We start from the raw sequence: 16,444 nt of genomic DNA, 5'->3' as shown, positions 1-16,444 counted from the left end.
TACTGACTTGTCAGGTACTGTACCTTTGTGTTGACTCGGCCCAAGCGGTAGCCGCAGATAATTAAGAAGCTCTCCTTTTGTGGTTTATTCAGTTACGCTGGAGTGGGACGAGGACGGCGTGGGTGGAGCGGAGGCATAAGACGAATGGAAAATATAAACCAAAGTGAAGAGATTAGATTCATATCAGGACGAGTGTGAAGCCGATCAATCTCCACTATCGCACGTCCGCCTCCTATCTGACTTTGATTTATGTTGCTGGCAATACACAAGTCAGTGAGAGGAGAGACAGATTGAACACTATTTTATTTGCAAACGACAGGCCCCATTTAATCAACCTTTTCCAGCACATGGATCAAAGACTTGGCACACTCCCCAAATATAACTCCTATTTTTTTTCCCTGCTGATGTAAAAGTTGGGTGCCCCAATACTTCTGTCCATAAGTGGGAGTTAGTCAAGAATTAATCTTCAATTTTCAAGCAAGTCAGAAATTATTGTGGCAAAAATCAAACAAGTCAAGTCGAGTCCTTACTAAATTTTGAGTCTAGGAAACTCCTTACTTGGGTTAAGCAGGTCACAAGACAAGTCATACAGTCTTGCACATTACATATTTGCACATTTGCCAGTTCGCACTCAGTATCTGTACTTGTGTTAGTTAGGCATACTAACACATTCGCAATCACAGTTTTTTCATGTTTCTATACCAGTCTCTCTATTGTCTGCACTGCGCGTCATAGCATACTGCTGGGTGGCCAGGTTTGCGCGCAATATGCAAAAAAAATAATTTTCTTTCAAAAACAAAACAAATGGCGCAGTACCTTGAAAATGCAGATTTTCAAACGTAAACGGGCAATACTTGTCAAGTCTTGTAGTTCAAGTTTAAGTCAAGTTGAGTCTCATGACTACCAAGTCAAAGTCATGCCTAGTCTTTCCTAAGTTTTAGGGCTTTGTGGACGGGAAGGGTGCAGGACGGAGCTTGCCCATATTTGGTGCTGGTTGTGAAGTGACCAAACAGGAAGTAGTCTGGGGTCGTTTCCCACTGATTTCGACGTAAAGTGGGCTACCGCTTGTCAATATGTCACTTAAAGTGAGCTCCGATAGAAATGACAAATACTACTACTGACCTCTACTACTGAAATACAGTGGTATATATTTAGAATTTACTCCTATAATTTAAAAAAACATTTTTTAGATCATAATTTGATATACTATCGCTGCCATGTTTCAGCGTGTGCAAAAGCATTCTGGAAATGATGACGTAGAATGGCTATTGTAAAATTGTTACGTTGCTGCTCTCTGCGGATCTAAGATAGCCATTTGCGAACAACTTATCGTCTGCGAAAAGAGTTAAAAATGCCATACTGTGCCACTTTTGCATCCAATTTCCAATCAGGACGGAATGCAAAAAAGGAGGTAAGCATTCATAGCTTTCCCAAAGAGAGAGAGTAGAGAAACGGTGGGAGGATGCGGTCGGAAGAGTGAGCTGCCGAAAGATCCGCGGCTCTGTTCTCGGCACTTCAGCCCAGATTCTTTCTTTTTATTCTTTCCTCACAAGGAGACTAAACGGCCGCGTGTGACAAGCGAAAACCGAGCAAAAAGACAGGACGCACTGGCCACGTACCTTGATCAGCCCACTTTAGCAGCAGCTACAAATACACCACTGAATATGACCAACTCGAGTTTCTTCACACCTGTCATCTTCAGCCTCATTTCTTGTCTTCCTCACTATCTTCATTTCCCTGATCACACTCTGGGATGATCTGGGGGTGGGGGTTGGAGGGGATCTGAGCTGAACCTCAGATTCAGGTTCAACTCAGTTTTTCAGTTGAGTAGGGAGCAGTTTCTTTTTTACCACGTCATGGTCCGTCATCTGTCTTGTGTCTAAGTTTGGGACACAATTTCCTCCATCTTCACCTCCATGCTGTTTTCAGAATAAGAATCATCTTTATTTGCCAACTATGTCCAAAAAACACAAGGAATTTGTCTCCTGTAGTTGGAGCCGCTTTAGTACGACAACAGACAGTCAATTGACAGAGAACACTTTTGAGACGAAGACGTTGACAAAAACAAAAAAAAAACAATCACTGAGCAGTAAAGGGTTGCTAGTTATCTGGTAATGCCGGTACATTTATTTTTTTATTTTTTTATTTTCACGGAATAACTCCGCCCACATTTTCTCTCTGAAATCACTCCACCATCATGTCTCTCCTATTGGATGCACCAAGATCTTGTCACAGTGCGCTGCCGCCCAAATTGAACAAATTTCCGTTGGGTACGTCTGCCGTGGCACAACAGCACAGCACATACAGTATACAATGATTGGGTTGGTTGACCGCTAAGTGTATTGTGGCCTAAAGTTGAGTCAAGGAGACTGCCACTGATGGCGTGTGGTGCTTGTGGAGAGCTTTTCCCTCCGTCCGTTTTGCCTCTCAGGTGCCTGACCTCGCGTTGCTGGTGCGCGGCAATTAGTCCACAAAATGGCTGACTATAAATCTCCAGTGGGGGAGAGAGTTTATCAGGGGGCACCCCAGGGATAGCGCCGCAACGAGGAATTAAAAACACAGTATTAACTGGAAGCAGTGTTTTTACGAGGCGAGGAACAGAACAGGTTGAAGAGGAAGCGGGCGAGGATGCTCCGGGTGCACACTCGTCCAGGGAGCTGTATGCTTTACTGGCTCCTGTGTCTTGTGTACATATAGTATAAATAAGTAGTGATGACTCTGCAAGGGATGTGGGTGGGAATTGCCCGGGTGAGACAAATAAACCCATTTCCATGTAAAGAGCAGCCGGAGAGTGCTAAAACCTCATCCAAGGAAAGGCCAGTTGTGTGAATGTCACTGTTTCTTTTCCACATGCAAAGAGTAGCGAGATGTTTGGGATTCTCTGATGACTGCTGCCTCACTTTTGACTTTTTACCCAACTTTAAGTACACTGGCACAATCTTATTTATATCACTATCCATAGAGAAACAACCATTCACATTCACAGCTGTGGATTCATTGAACTTAACATACTTGTTTTGGCATCTGGGAAAGCCGAAGTACCTGCAAGAAAGGGAGAACATGGAAACTCCACAGAGAACTAAGTTTTGAACCCTGAACCTCCAGAACTGTGAGGCAGATATTCTAACCACAAGTCCTCCGCGCTACCTTGGTTTATAGGTTAGACTTATATTTAGCGACACGAGAGGGTCAAAATATTAGAAACAGTTCTCAGTATGATCCAGTTCAGTCATACACCACTGCAAACCACAATAATAAACTATATTGTATATTGACTATATATGACTACCTCAACAGTTGTATTAGATCGCATTAGTTTTCCGTGTAAAGTTTGTTGTCGCGTGAGAGTACAATGATAAATGTGCTACATATGAAAGGTTTAAAAAGTGTTTCCACTTAATTTAACAATATTTATATTTTTTCACAAAATATTGTTTTACATCATGGTTGTTCTTCAGAAAGCAATTTAGATTCAATGCAAAATATAGTATAGAATGAATGCAACTAAAAAAAAAAAAAAAAAATTCATTTTGTGGTATAATGTTATTTATTATTTTGGGTGTAGTATAATGTTATTTGTTATTTTGGGCGTAGTGGAGGATAGCGCCTTTCTCCACACTCCGGTCCGCCGCTCACCTCTTCACAACCACCTAGCTGGGCCCCAGGTTGTCATAGTAACGTAAAGCCATACTTGCATTGTACACCCCGCAGTAGCTCATTTGCATGAGACAGGACCACCCGCTCAAAACAGGCTCAGAAATGAGTGTGGCAAAGTCTTCTGAAATTCTTGATCCTTGTGGTACTTGTGGTACATGTTTTGGGAACTGCTATAAATTATGGAAAAAATCCTATTACATGACACCATTGTACATGTGTCCTAAGAAATCTGTTTTTCAAAGGACATGACGAGCCTCGGAATAATATTTTTTTTTCTCCCGACATTAGAGATGTACTGTGTTGCGTAGTCAAGTCGTTTGCAATAAATAAAGTGCCAGCTGAAATCTAAGCGAATGCACTGGTGACTTATATGCAGTATGGAGGCCAATGAGACAGTAATTTAACGAGCGAGCGCAGCCACGCTACCTTTCCACAGGAACGCTCTCATGCATTAGCGGGATTTGTTGGTGTCCCCGTAGCTTAGCTTCACCATGTAAAGTGGCAAAATAAGACAAATGTGTAAAGAGAACACCCGCTGTCTTTCGCAGAAAGTGCTGCGCTGTGCGGGGATATTCTGGGATGGCGGTGAAGACACCACACCACATGATGCATGTGTGTTTCCTCTTCCCTTATAACCATTGGCTGATTTGTGAATATTGTCCTCCTTTGGTTTCAATCCGCCATGTGCAGTGAGGCGGAAACTATTCCCACGAGGCGGCCGGAGGGTGTGGAGGCGGGGCGGCGGTGTTAATTTATCACCTGTGTATTAACTGGCAAGAGAAAGCATCCCGACCTTCTCTTCGCCAAAGTAAACACGGGGGAAAGCTGACCTCTGTCGGCCTAAAACCTTGAGACGGTGTCCATTAAACGATGAGCCAGACCATCCCAGGGCGCATCTGAGTTTTTTGTGTGTCACCCCGCCGCGTTACCCTGACAGACGTTCATCCGCCGCTCCAGAGTCAAGTTATCCCCCCGTGTATCGCTGCAGGACTACACTGATGGGGTCACCCTTACAGATACAATAGCACGCTATATCTGATCAACAGTGAACGGATTCCTCAAGGCCGACAAAAGAGTAGTCAGTTGGAGACAGCTGCAGATTTGTTTAAGGACTCCTCGCAGGCTATATGAGGTCCATCAAGCAGAACAACAGAGGAATCAATAAAACGCCACCATTCAAGATGCATAATCCCATGATTTAAAAAAATAAAACTAAAGGAGGTTCTGAAGATGTATGGTCTCTTATGCTTATACAGTAGCCTTGGTCCATGCTTCAGATTTAAAGCTGCTCTTTTTTTTTTTTATTGCTGCCGGACCTCACTTTGCCAGTCTTTTAAATCAACGCTTAATGTCGCTACAGTAATCTGTTGACTCAACAAAGCAAATGCAGTGGAACATCCAATGTTGAACACTGAAAAAGATAATTATTTTTCCAATTTTGGGGAAAATGTTTTTTTTTTTCCAAATTTAAAAAAAATACACTTCAAAAGTCAAAGCATCATACGTACCTTACGAGCAGCAAAGCTCTTGGCTTGAGCTCAATGAGTATCAAAGTCACGAGTGTCATACTCAATTCTGTGGGGCTAGATAGGACACACCACATCATATTGTGTGGCCCACTAAAGCAAGGAAACTATCTCAACTTCATGCTTCCTGCTAAATGGATTTGTTGTTATGTTGGGAGAAAGCATGTATTGCCATCATTTTCCATAACTTCTCATTTCAAATTCAATTTGTTGTAGTAAAAAAACAAAAATTAATAATATGATGGTCATTTTATATTGATATGGTTTACAGCTGGTTGTACAAACTTTTTTTCCACGAGGGAAACTTACAGAAAAATCGAAGGATTGAAGGACTTTGAAATTCTTCAACTTTAATGTATTAAAGGTCCCATATTTTGGCTATTTAGACCTCCATATAGTGCCTCTCGAACATGGACTTAGTATAAAAGTGTCAATTTCATATCAATAAACACCTTGGTTTTGTCATAAGAGTGTCCAGAAAAGGCCCCTCTGACAGCTACTTCTGTTTGACCCAGTTTTGTATCCGCTTTGTCCATATTTGGCTACGACCGCCCCCTTTCCTCTGATTGATTGTCTCCGTGTAGAAGACCCACTTGTGAGAGTGCACGTGTTATGTTGACAGCGCTGGCTCGGGAGCGGAAAGGGTAGGCGGAGATCTTCGCTAGTGACGTAAATAAGCTCGAGAAATTTTAATGACCTGATTTCAGTTCTCTCGGCAGAAAAACGTTTGGAACACAGGAATGTGTGGGCGATTTTAATTTATATTTCACGTTTCGGGAGGCACCATGGAGACAGTATTACCTCCCATATACTAGAAAAAGTTGGTTTGGCGAAATACGCGACTTTTAAATACACTAAAAGCAGCCTGTCAAGCAATATGCCAATGTTGCACTTGACTTTGCAATCATGTTTTTTTTCCTCCTAATTTGTCTTACGCTACCTTGCATTGCTCCTCATGAGGCTCCCTTGCTGCACTTTGTGTGTGGTGTGTATGTGTGTGTGTGCCTGCGTGTGTGTGTTGCTTTAATGGCAGTTAGTTAAAATCATTGTTTACACTGTCTGTACAGTTAATAATGCTTTCGTAATGGCAACATTTAGGACCAGGAACCAAATTAATTATTTTCTATTATTTCCATTGGAAAAAACGGTTTTGTACTTAGATTAATGGTTCAACAACCATTCTGTGTTCACGTTTGGAGGTTCACCTGTAAATGCAGCCAGTACAATATCTTGTTCAAAAACATCCTGGTGGTCAAACTTTGTCAAGTTGTTAGCATGCTAGCTTGAGGTCTAGCTAGAATCCTTGTCTACCTCCTATTTTTTTTCCCTCATACATAACATTTGTATGTGAGCGACTGGTTGTCACGGAAACCCAAACCAAGTAGCGCTGGCCCCGTTGTCGAAAGCAATGCTTGATCACACAAACACTTAATCATCTGACATCCGATAGTTTGGCGTTGATTATAAGTGAAAAATCAATTGCTATCCTTGGGGGGCACAAGGAGTTTGTTTGGTCTGCATCCGCCATTGATTGTTTTTAATATCAGCTAATTAAGATCGTATGTGCTTAACTTCCATAGTTTGATTGAGTAAATCTACTTACATTTAATTTGCTTTAATACTGTGTCAATTATTTTGGAGGACACTGGAAAATGTTTTTTAAATATATAAAGGGGCATAGTAATACATTTGAAGATCGTAGAAACGTTCAGTTAGTTAGATACATAAGATACATCTGTATCAATAAGTGATACATACATACAGATTGTTAACATGTAAGAAAATACTTTTAAGATGGCCAATCCCTACCTAATTTCTATTTATTTTTATTATTATTTTGATTATTTCTGATATAATATTGTAATTTATTGGGTTGGTGGATTTTGGGTTAATCATCAAAATTCTTAATTCTTATTTCACTCTGTGTGTAATGAATCAATATAGTTTGAGTTTCACTTTTTCTAAATGAATTACAGAAATAAATAGTTTGCTACATTATTCAAAGTTATTGCGATGGACCTGGATTGCAAAGGTTTTTGGTAAAATAACAACAACAACAAAAAAATCCCTTTGAATTATCTTTTTAAAAAAAAAATAATAATAAAAAAACACTATAGCATCCTAGCCGGGTATTTTACAGCATTGAGTTAAAAGGATTACGGTACCCTCGCCGAGCCTTAGCGTAACCTTGGTACAATTCTGTTGTCGTTATCAAGTGTAAACTTAAAAATATAGACTAATTAACTGGAAAAGTACTCCTCTATATTAACGTGAAACTTTTGAGGCAGCAGTTTAGTACACATGAAATCATTAACTTTGCCTGTGTTTGGCTTTTTCTTGGTTTATTTCAAAAGAAGGACCAGTCTCAACAAGCTTGAGAAGTTACAGTATGTACTTAGAGTAGTTGGACTTAGTAGTTGTTAACTTAGTTTTACACTATTATTGTATGTTAAAATACTCTTTAAGCATTGCCTGTACATTAAATACATGTTTTATGATGCAAATGGAAATTTTCATGTGAGATTTGTTTCGTTTTTTTTAATTTTTATTTTATTCCTGGAGCAGACCGAGTTTGGCCTCAGTTGGTTCACCTTTAGTATGGTTGAAGATATCTTTTGTTAAGTTTTTGCTAAGGTTGTTCCTAGGGTGCGTGATCCAGATGTGTTCTTTCTGTACTGGAGTTTTTCAAGATTTTCAAAATGAAGTGAGCATAAAACACTGTTGAGACTACTGTGTGACGGAATATTACGCTGTGTGTTTTGTCAGCTCCGACGCTGCAACACAACCCATCGCACGCTATCGGCAAGCAGCATAGCATGTTAAATCACACAGATCTCCCTCTCCTGTCTGTTTTCCTCCTGCTGCTTGTCGTCTGCTTTTGTTATTTGAACAGCAGGATGAAAAAAAAAAACCATTCCTGCATCCTGGATTTCATCATAATTCCAGACTAATCTGTGGCTGAATAACAAGCCCGCAGCTGTTATTACTACACAATGTGTGGCCATTCTGATTCTGGAGTTGTTTGGATCAAGGCTTTAGGGATGATCCTCAAGGTGCACAGGTGACTTTCTATCAGTGTGAGGAGAGGAATTTAGATGTGGTTAGTATTTGTTTGCAGCGTGGTGGTCTTGTGGTTAGCATGTCTGCTTCTCAGTCGAGAGATTGTGTGGTTCGACTCTCCAAAGGAGTGGCCCCCTTTGGTTCAATGGATTTTGCATCTTCTTCCTGTGGTTGCATGTGTTTTCCCCGGCGTCCGCCCAAATTCCAAAACATGCATGTAAGGTTCATTGAGTACTCTAAATTGTCCATAGGTGTGAATGTGAACGATTGTTTGTCTGTACGTGCCAAGCAATTGGCACAATTTTATTTTGTTTGTACATCATTACTGTAAATGGTGAATCACAGACATGTTAAGAGCCTAGATCTCTTAGCTTACCTGCTATAAATTGGTGTGTCAAATACACGTTCAAAGGTCTTCCCAAAATAATGCAAACCTATTTGTTAGATATATCTTAGTAGTTATCATTTATTTGCTTAGCTTGCATTAGTATTTTGCATTAGTAGCCTGCATTAGTATTATGGACAATATTTAGATAGAAAGATGTCTCGCCTTCAAGAAGATGACTCAGCAACATTTGATGGAAAGGCGCCTTGACCAAGGACGTGATCGGATGTGGTCGGGGACGGGACAGGTGTCGTCTGGTCCTATGTTTTGTGTTGTGTCTTAATGCTTAGAATATTATGTCTTGTAGAACTCTCCTATTTTCAAATAAATGTAGGAGCGACGGGGGAGATTGTTTAGAGCGTGTTGAGAGGCTGTAACCTGAACAATCTCCCATGCGCCCTCCTCATGAGTAAAATGACCAACGTCTTCATTCCTTTTGTGTTTATTCATAATAATGTTTGGTGAGATAAATCCAACATTAAATTGGTCCTTCGAGCCGGATGTCAACACACCCGAGGATTCCAGTTGTGGAGCCGACACCCAGTTAAGAGACCGTGGCCACGGCAATTGAGACCCTTTCCGGGACTGGTCTTCGTTCTTCTCAACTGGGATCTGAAGGTTGACGACAATCCACAGGATTGAAGACGACTGGTGAGTTAAATTTTTTAAAATTTTTTTGAATGAATGTATCGCGCGACAAAGAAGTCTGCGGCGAAATGAACCTTGTGTAATACTAGTCACTGGCAAGTAACTGATGGACGGCGGAGTCCGACAAATTCCGCATGGACGGCGGAGTCCTATACGTGCTGAAATTCCGTGTTAAAATAAAAAAAATAATAAAAAAAATAAAGGACGGCGGAGTCCTAGACGTACTTAAAATTCCGTGCCTTCGTGTTTCCGTGTTTCCATGTTTTCGTGTGTTTGTTAAAACGTTACTAATATCGTGTGTGTGTGTGTGTAAAAGTTTGGATGTAAGAGACTGGATTGTAAGTGACAACTGAGTTTGGAAGCAGAGGCAAGAAACCTCCGCCCCATTCGGGGTAGAAGGTTGAGGTTTACCAGAACTCAGACATTCATTGTCACCCAGTCATATTTTGAATAAAGTCAGTATTAGGTCACTCTAGGTGCAAATAAACTGACTTCCAAATTCACAAAAATGGGAAACAATAACAGTAAAACGAATCCAACAGAAAGCCTGACGTGTAAAGATTGGAAATATGTACAACTACAAAACCCTTCCAAAATAAAACATTTAAACACGTGGATAACCAAATACAGTTTCGCTGGCCAGCTGAATTCGAGAAAATTAGTTCAACTTCGAAACAAAATAAAGGAACGGCACAATAATAATATATCACAAATGGGAAAAGATGGATTTGACGACTTACTTTTTTGGCTAAATATGGCGTCTAAAAGAGAAAAGGAAGAAGAGAAAAAGAAAAACTTAACAGATGAACTAAAAGAGCAAACAGAAAAGGATAAAAATATATTGTTCCAAAGACAGGAAGATGACGAGACAGGACTAAAGATAAGAAATGTTAAAACAAAGATAGTTGAAAAACGAAGTGAAAAAATGATGAGACACAAGCATCAGCGCCCTTGTACCCGGTTTTGCCACCTCATGAGCATCCTCCAACTTGTGAATCAGAAACTCATCGAGTTTTACGATCAGGAGGAGTACAAATGCATTGGTCTAAAAATATGGGGGAAACATTTTCTCCCGTTCCCAAAATGGCAAATACAACCTCAAACGAGGGGGACATGGATTTATATCCGATGATTGAGGTGGCAAATCCAAATGTACAAGAGGATCGCAAAGAGACTATTTTGGTCTATAGAACTTGGACTAATGAGGATGTGAAAAGAGAGGCTGTAACCTGAACAATCTCCCATGCGCCCTCCTCATGAGTAAAATGACCAACGTCTTCATTCCTTTTGTGTTTATTCATAATAATGTTTGGTGAGATAAATCCAACACTATTACACCGGTATGTGTCAATACCAGATTTTACAATAGTCCGATAGCAATGACATGTTTGGTATACATGATCTCTTTCGACTTGAGTAACATAACAACAAGATACAACTTTTGCTAATCATTTCCAGATTTATTTATTTTTACAAATCGTAATTTCAAAATAGGCCGCCATTGTTTTTTTGTCGCAGTGCATTCTGGGTCGTGACGTCAAATGGAGATGTGCCCGACGTACGGAGTTTTTAGCAGTAGCCACAGTAGCAGCCCCTGGCAGCGATGAACGCTGTTCAGCCAATTCAGTTCGAGCCAGAGTGTGATCAGGGAAATGAGAAGAGTGAGAAAGACACAAGAAATGAGGCTGAAGATGATGGGTGTGAAGAAACTCGAGTTGGTCATATTCAGTGGTGTATTTGTAGCTACTGCTGAAGTGGACTGATCAAGGTACGTGGCCAGCGCCTCATGTCTTTCGTGTCTTTTTGCTCAGCTTTCGCATGTCATACGCGGCCGTTTAGTCTCCTTGTGAGGAAAGAATAAAAAGAAAGAATCTGGGCTGAAGTGACGAGAACAGAGCCGGAGATCTTTCGGTAGCTCAACTCTTCCGACCGCATCCTCCCACCGTTTCCTCAATTCTCTCTTTCGGAAAGCTATGAATGCTTACCTCCTTTTTTGCATTCCGTCCTGATTGGAAATTGCATCCAAAATGGCTAGCTTAGCTCCGCAAAGAGCAGCAACGTAACAATTTTACAACAGCCATTCTACATCATCATTCCCAGAATGCTTTGCACATGCTAAAAGATAAAACACGATAGTGTATCAAATTATGGTCTGAATTTTTTTTTTAACTGATAGGAGTAAATTATAAATATATACCACTGTATTTCAGTAGTAGAGGTCAGTAGTTGTAGAATTAAATGTATTTCTCATTTCAATCAGAGCTCACTTTAAAAATGTATGTTGAGTGCCTGAATGGATCAGCCTCATCTCGTATTGATGACCACTTTCTCAAGAGTGTGAAATCGATGATGTGACCGATATGCACGTTGGCTTCAGTGACAACTTCCACCTTTCGTAACAATGCAGTAACTCTTAACCACGCATATTAGAATATCAAAATAATGCACTCAACATGAAGCAACTTTAGGTGCTTCATTGATTTTGAATGCTTGTTCTTTAGTACCTTGTCTATTGTCTATGAGTTGTCTATTGATTATGAATGATATCAGACATAATGGGCAAGGTGGTTGAAGTCAAATATTTGATTGGTGGGTGACATTTTCTACTCCTTGGCAAATGAATCAAACCAAGAATCCAACAGATTTTGGAATGGTGGAAATGGTGCCCGAGTTAGCAATTCAAACAACAAATCTGTTGTTTTTCAAGAGACATTTTTGAAACTGTGGATCATTATTGTGTTCCTCCAAGTTTGGTCTGTTAATTTTTAATGATACCAAAAACAATACTTCCAGACGCCCAGGGTACAATTGTTGAGTGGCTATGATGTCTGTATTAGTTCCAATGTTTTATTGATGATCAAGATTGTTGATTAGCAAGGATGTAAGGAACTGCATTGCTACATATGCAAAACTCAACCTGAGGAAGAGCTAAATACCAAATTTTAAAACGATCAACTTAATCATCCTAAATGAGGATTTTACGTCACACAAACCCCTAATAAAACACTCGCTGCACTACTGTGGAGCCGTTTCTGCTGACAAATTGCCCGTAGCAGTAACATATGCCTCAGTCTGAGCCTCCACTTCGTGTCCCTCTCGCTGTAAATCCAACACCAATGTTCGTGTGTTTTCTTGTAAATGACTTATGATCATCCTTAAACGTGGCATTATACCTTATTCCGATAATTTTAAACTTTGTCCCAGGTGTCCTGATAACATGTGTAACATGCTTTCATCAAACTACCCCAAGAATAATTTCTATGCAATTTTTCTTGGCTTATAGACCTTTTCATTATGTTTGTAAACGGTAGAGGTGCCAGGTTACTTCTGGGCAATTGAGTACCGCTGACTTGAACTGAAAACAATGACAAAACCTTTGGGAACGTTAATCCCGGTTCCAATCGGTTCTCAATCCTCGATGCCCAACCCTAACAAGGAAGCAGTTACAGCTCTGATGAAGGCTGGAAGGACTGCCGAAACTGTCCGCAAAGAAATTTCCTCTTAACCAGGGGGACAAAAAAGAAAAATGTCTGAACAAGAACAAAAGAAATCTAAAAACCTGGGAACCAAACCTCCATCAACGGGTTTTTTGGTGACACTTTCTCACTGGTATGTATAAAAGGTTTAGTTGGGTTATCTTCGTGTAATTTAGCAAAGTATAATGGATAGCATGCTAGCTAACATCAGCTCTATATAGCATGCTAACGATTTTATCAGAGCAACAGAAGAGTAACTTTTTAGCAGGTCCCTCAATTATCATGTTCACTGTCTGACTTTCCACCACATCTATTTTTCAATCATCTTACCTCTTGAAATGTAAATTCTGGCCAGTCGACGTTAGTCTCACTAGAAGCAATTGATCTCACGTGACATATTGTTTCGCTCTGCCGTACTCAAATGACATTGTTTACAAGTGTTGCAATCAGACATTTTACTACTTGCAGTACCGGTATGTGTGACACCATGGTGAAAACGTTTATACTGGTCAGCCAATGGCAAGTCCAGCTTTTGTTATGACGACGATCAGAAAGCGGCATCCTGCGAGAGTGTGCAATGGCCAGCTGCTTGCATCTACTAGCGAGAGCACAGTGTGTTTGGGGGGGGGGGGGCAAATACCCTAAGAAAATGAAAACATTTTACCAAGTGTACATATCAGTCCAGAGATCCAGAGACCCAAGTATTTTTATACAAAAAATGAAAAGTACAGTTTCCCTAACATGTCCCCTTTAAGAGTGGGAACCTTATTGAAATAACTAGATTTGAAATCAAAGAGACAGATTTTAACAAAACAATGTTGATTGCCTGGAAAGCAACGCTAGATGTGTTATCATGCAAAGCTACACACCATAATGTGCTATTTATAGCCACAGCCACATTCCCACATGAATTAAAGATGCAGTTAATAATTTATCACCACTGAGAAAGATGTTTTGGTCGGCCTCCCGCGGTTTTTGACTGCCAAGCGCTCGCTTTGAAGCCCCCACCTGTGCGCTTTTGCGTGCTGACACGGCTGGACCGACCACTGTCAGAGCTGCATCCAGTGAGATGAATTCGTAGAAGGCAGCCATTTAATTACTCCTAAATCAGGTCATTTCGGTTCTCAGGAGGCAGCGGGTGATCAGTTTTCATATCAAAGTCTGTGAATGCTTGGTATTTCACACAGACATCGCCATGCACTCCCGGGATCACAGCTTGGAATGCTTTATTTTAAATATATTTCCCACTATTTAAAGGTGCTACTTTGTGTGTTGCCTCGGTTACGGAAAGTGAGCGTTGGGATAAAGATGTCTTTACCGCCAGCATGTGATGAGCCACACTCTTCTGCCCTAATCCAGAGCTTTGAATCCAGAAAATTTGATACTGATCTCTCTGCTTTATAAATGTGGCTCCTCAGCCATGGTGTAGCTTGTTAGTTGATGCAACTGATGGAAAACCTACCGGTCAGGAACACGGAGTACTTAGAGAAAAGCAAACAAGCACAGGGAGAACATTTGGACTCCACAGAGCTGTTTCAGCACTGCTTTGAACCCAGATCCCCTGGCTGTGAGGCATATGTGCCAAACACAATTTCACCGTGCCATAGTAAAACTTAATAAATCATGTACTCATACTAAACTGTAATGAGGACGGATGACTGTGAATGGAACTGGGAGGTGAGTCTCTTCACATTAAGTTTAAATATAGTTGATTCAACACGTACATTCATTTTTTAATTTTTATTTATTTTTTTAATTCATTGGCCATATTGTGCTGAGCAGCCAGAACAGAAACACTTTTACCACTTTGGTCACTACACTGCAGTAGGTTATCAGTATTGGTTACCATGACATCTTGCTATCTATGGTACACTGCTAAAAAACTAAAACGGCACACACACAAAAAAAAACAAAAAGCCAAAGAAAAAGCATACGACACATTATTTTGACAGTCCCAGTGTTTTTTGTGACTTTGAGGCGGATATTTCCTGTCGATTTTGGTTGGTTTCAATTTTTCCAGCTATCCCTGTATCGTAATTTAATCTGACTGTAATTTTAAGTGTAGAGGGAGCCCTTGAGCAAAATCTATGTAAAGACCTTGAGTTACGTTTATTTCGTTACCAAAGTTGTAACTCAAATGACTTGTATATCAAATCAGTTTTCCCCATTGAAATGAACTGAAATGCCATTAATCTGTTTCAGCACACCCAAAAACTTTCACAAGGTTTTTGTTACGTTTCTGTTGAAGCAAAATGGTACTTTATTGTATAATACAAATTATTAAAAAAAACTTAAAAAACATGACTAGCACATTAAATTAAATAATCCGTTATTAAAAAGTGTAAGACGGAAGTCTCACACACACACACGCACGCGCACTCACACACACACACACACACTCACTGTCGTGCACTCGTGTGAATGTCGTCTGGAGTTTCCCACAGTTCAGTGTTAACATTTGCTCCTTGCAAGTGTTTTGCATTTGTGTTTGACTGTTTGTCTCCTAATAAATGGCGGAAAGTGCATCGTGTGAGCATTGCTTTGTTCCTGTTGTAGAAAGTCTTCCCAGAAAAGTGAAAGCTGTTATGACCAGCTCCATCTTCTTTCATTTGTTTCCATTGCGTTTAAGTAGGCGTAAACTTTTTAAGTCCTTTCCTAAAGGTGACGTAGCGTTCTGACGGCTTGCGATTTTCAGTGCAACATGGGGTAGAAAAACATGAATAAGGTTTTACCGGCACATCTCAGGGCCTACAGGTTTACAGCCTGGCCATAGCTGCATTCCACACTTGGCTGAAGGTTATACCTCAGGGTTTTAGGGGAAGCTTAAATATCAGTTTGTCAGAAACGCAATTGAAGAGGGCTCAAAATACAGCCATCACGGCGAGGACGGATCGGCTCGGCGTGCCTTGTGATGTGAGGCCCATTAACTGGGGGAATGAACACGGTGGCGGGCTTGTTTCTACCCGAGCGGGCAAAGCGCTGTCCGGCTGATGAACGACTGGTGGATGCTGGGAAAGGACATTTAGGAGACTGGAAGGCCAGTCATATAAATTTGATACAAACAATAGCAGCAAAGACAGTGACTTAATTTAAGTATTTTTAACTTAATAAAATAAACAACTGCCACAGATCTTTTGAGGTGTTAGCTCCAATTGGCTCCCAGGTAACTCAAACTCTAATTAAAACATAACACGCACATAATATTGTACCTTTTGAACACTCGCCGACAAGCAAATGGCAACTAAACGGTCAACCAGCACGAGACTCTTAACGTAGCAGTCTTCACTCCAGTGCTAATTCTTGTCAAACATCAGCGACAGATGAGATTCAAATGCTGGACACCAGTCACAGACGATCCAAATCAAAGCTCAATATCACCGGTTGAGAGTCCTATCAAGCCAATGGTGATGGAACAAAAAGAGGAAATATAAACCAACCAAAATAAAAACCAGTAAAAGTGCTAAACATAGCTTAACAGAAGCAATACTTATACAGTAATTTATTCACGGTTCACTATTCATAAATTCACTGATTTGCTTTTTTTTTTCTTTTGAACATTTCTCCAGTTATTTGCTGATAAACTCAAGCTTTGTGTCTCATGGAGAAACTAAGTTTACCTTACCTAAGTAGTTAGTGGAAGTTACGGTCTTCGCCACGTGTATGTACATGCGCATGTCTGGTGCATTTTTTCC

Source organism: Phycodurus eques, chromosome 5 (genome assembly GCF_024500275.1).
Source record: "Phycodurus eques isolate BA_2022a chromosome 5, UOR_Pequ_1.1, whole genome shotgun sequence".
NCBI classification, from domain to species: domain Eukaryota; kingdom Metazoa; phylum Chordata; class Actinopteri; order Syngnathiformes; family Syngnathidae; genus Phycodurus; species Phycodurus eques.
The sequence above is the reverse complement of the archived record's forward strand: the minus strand, read 5'-3'. Positions refer to the sequence as shown.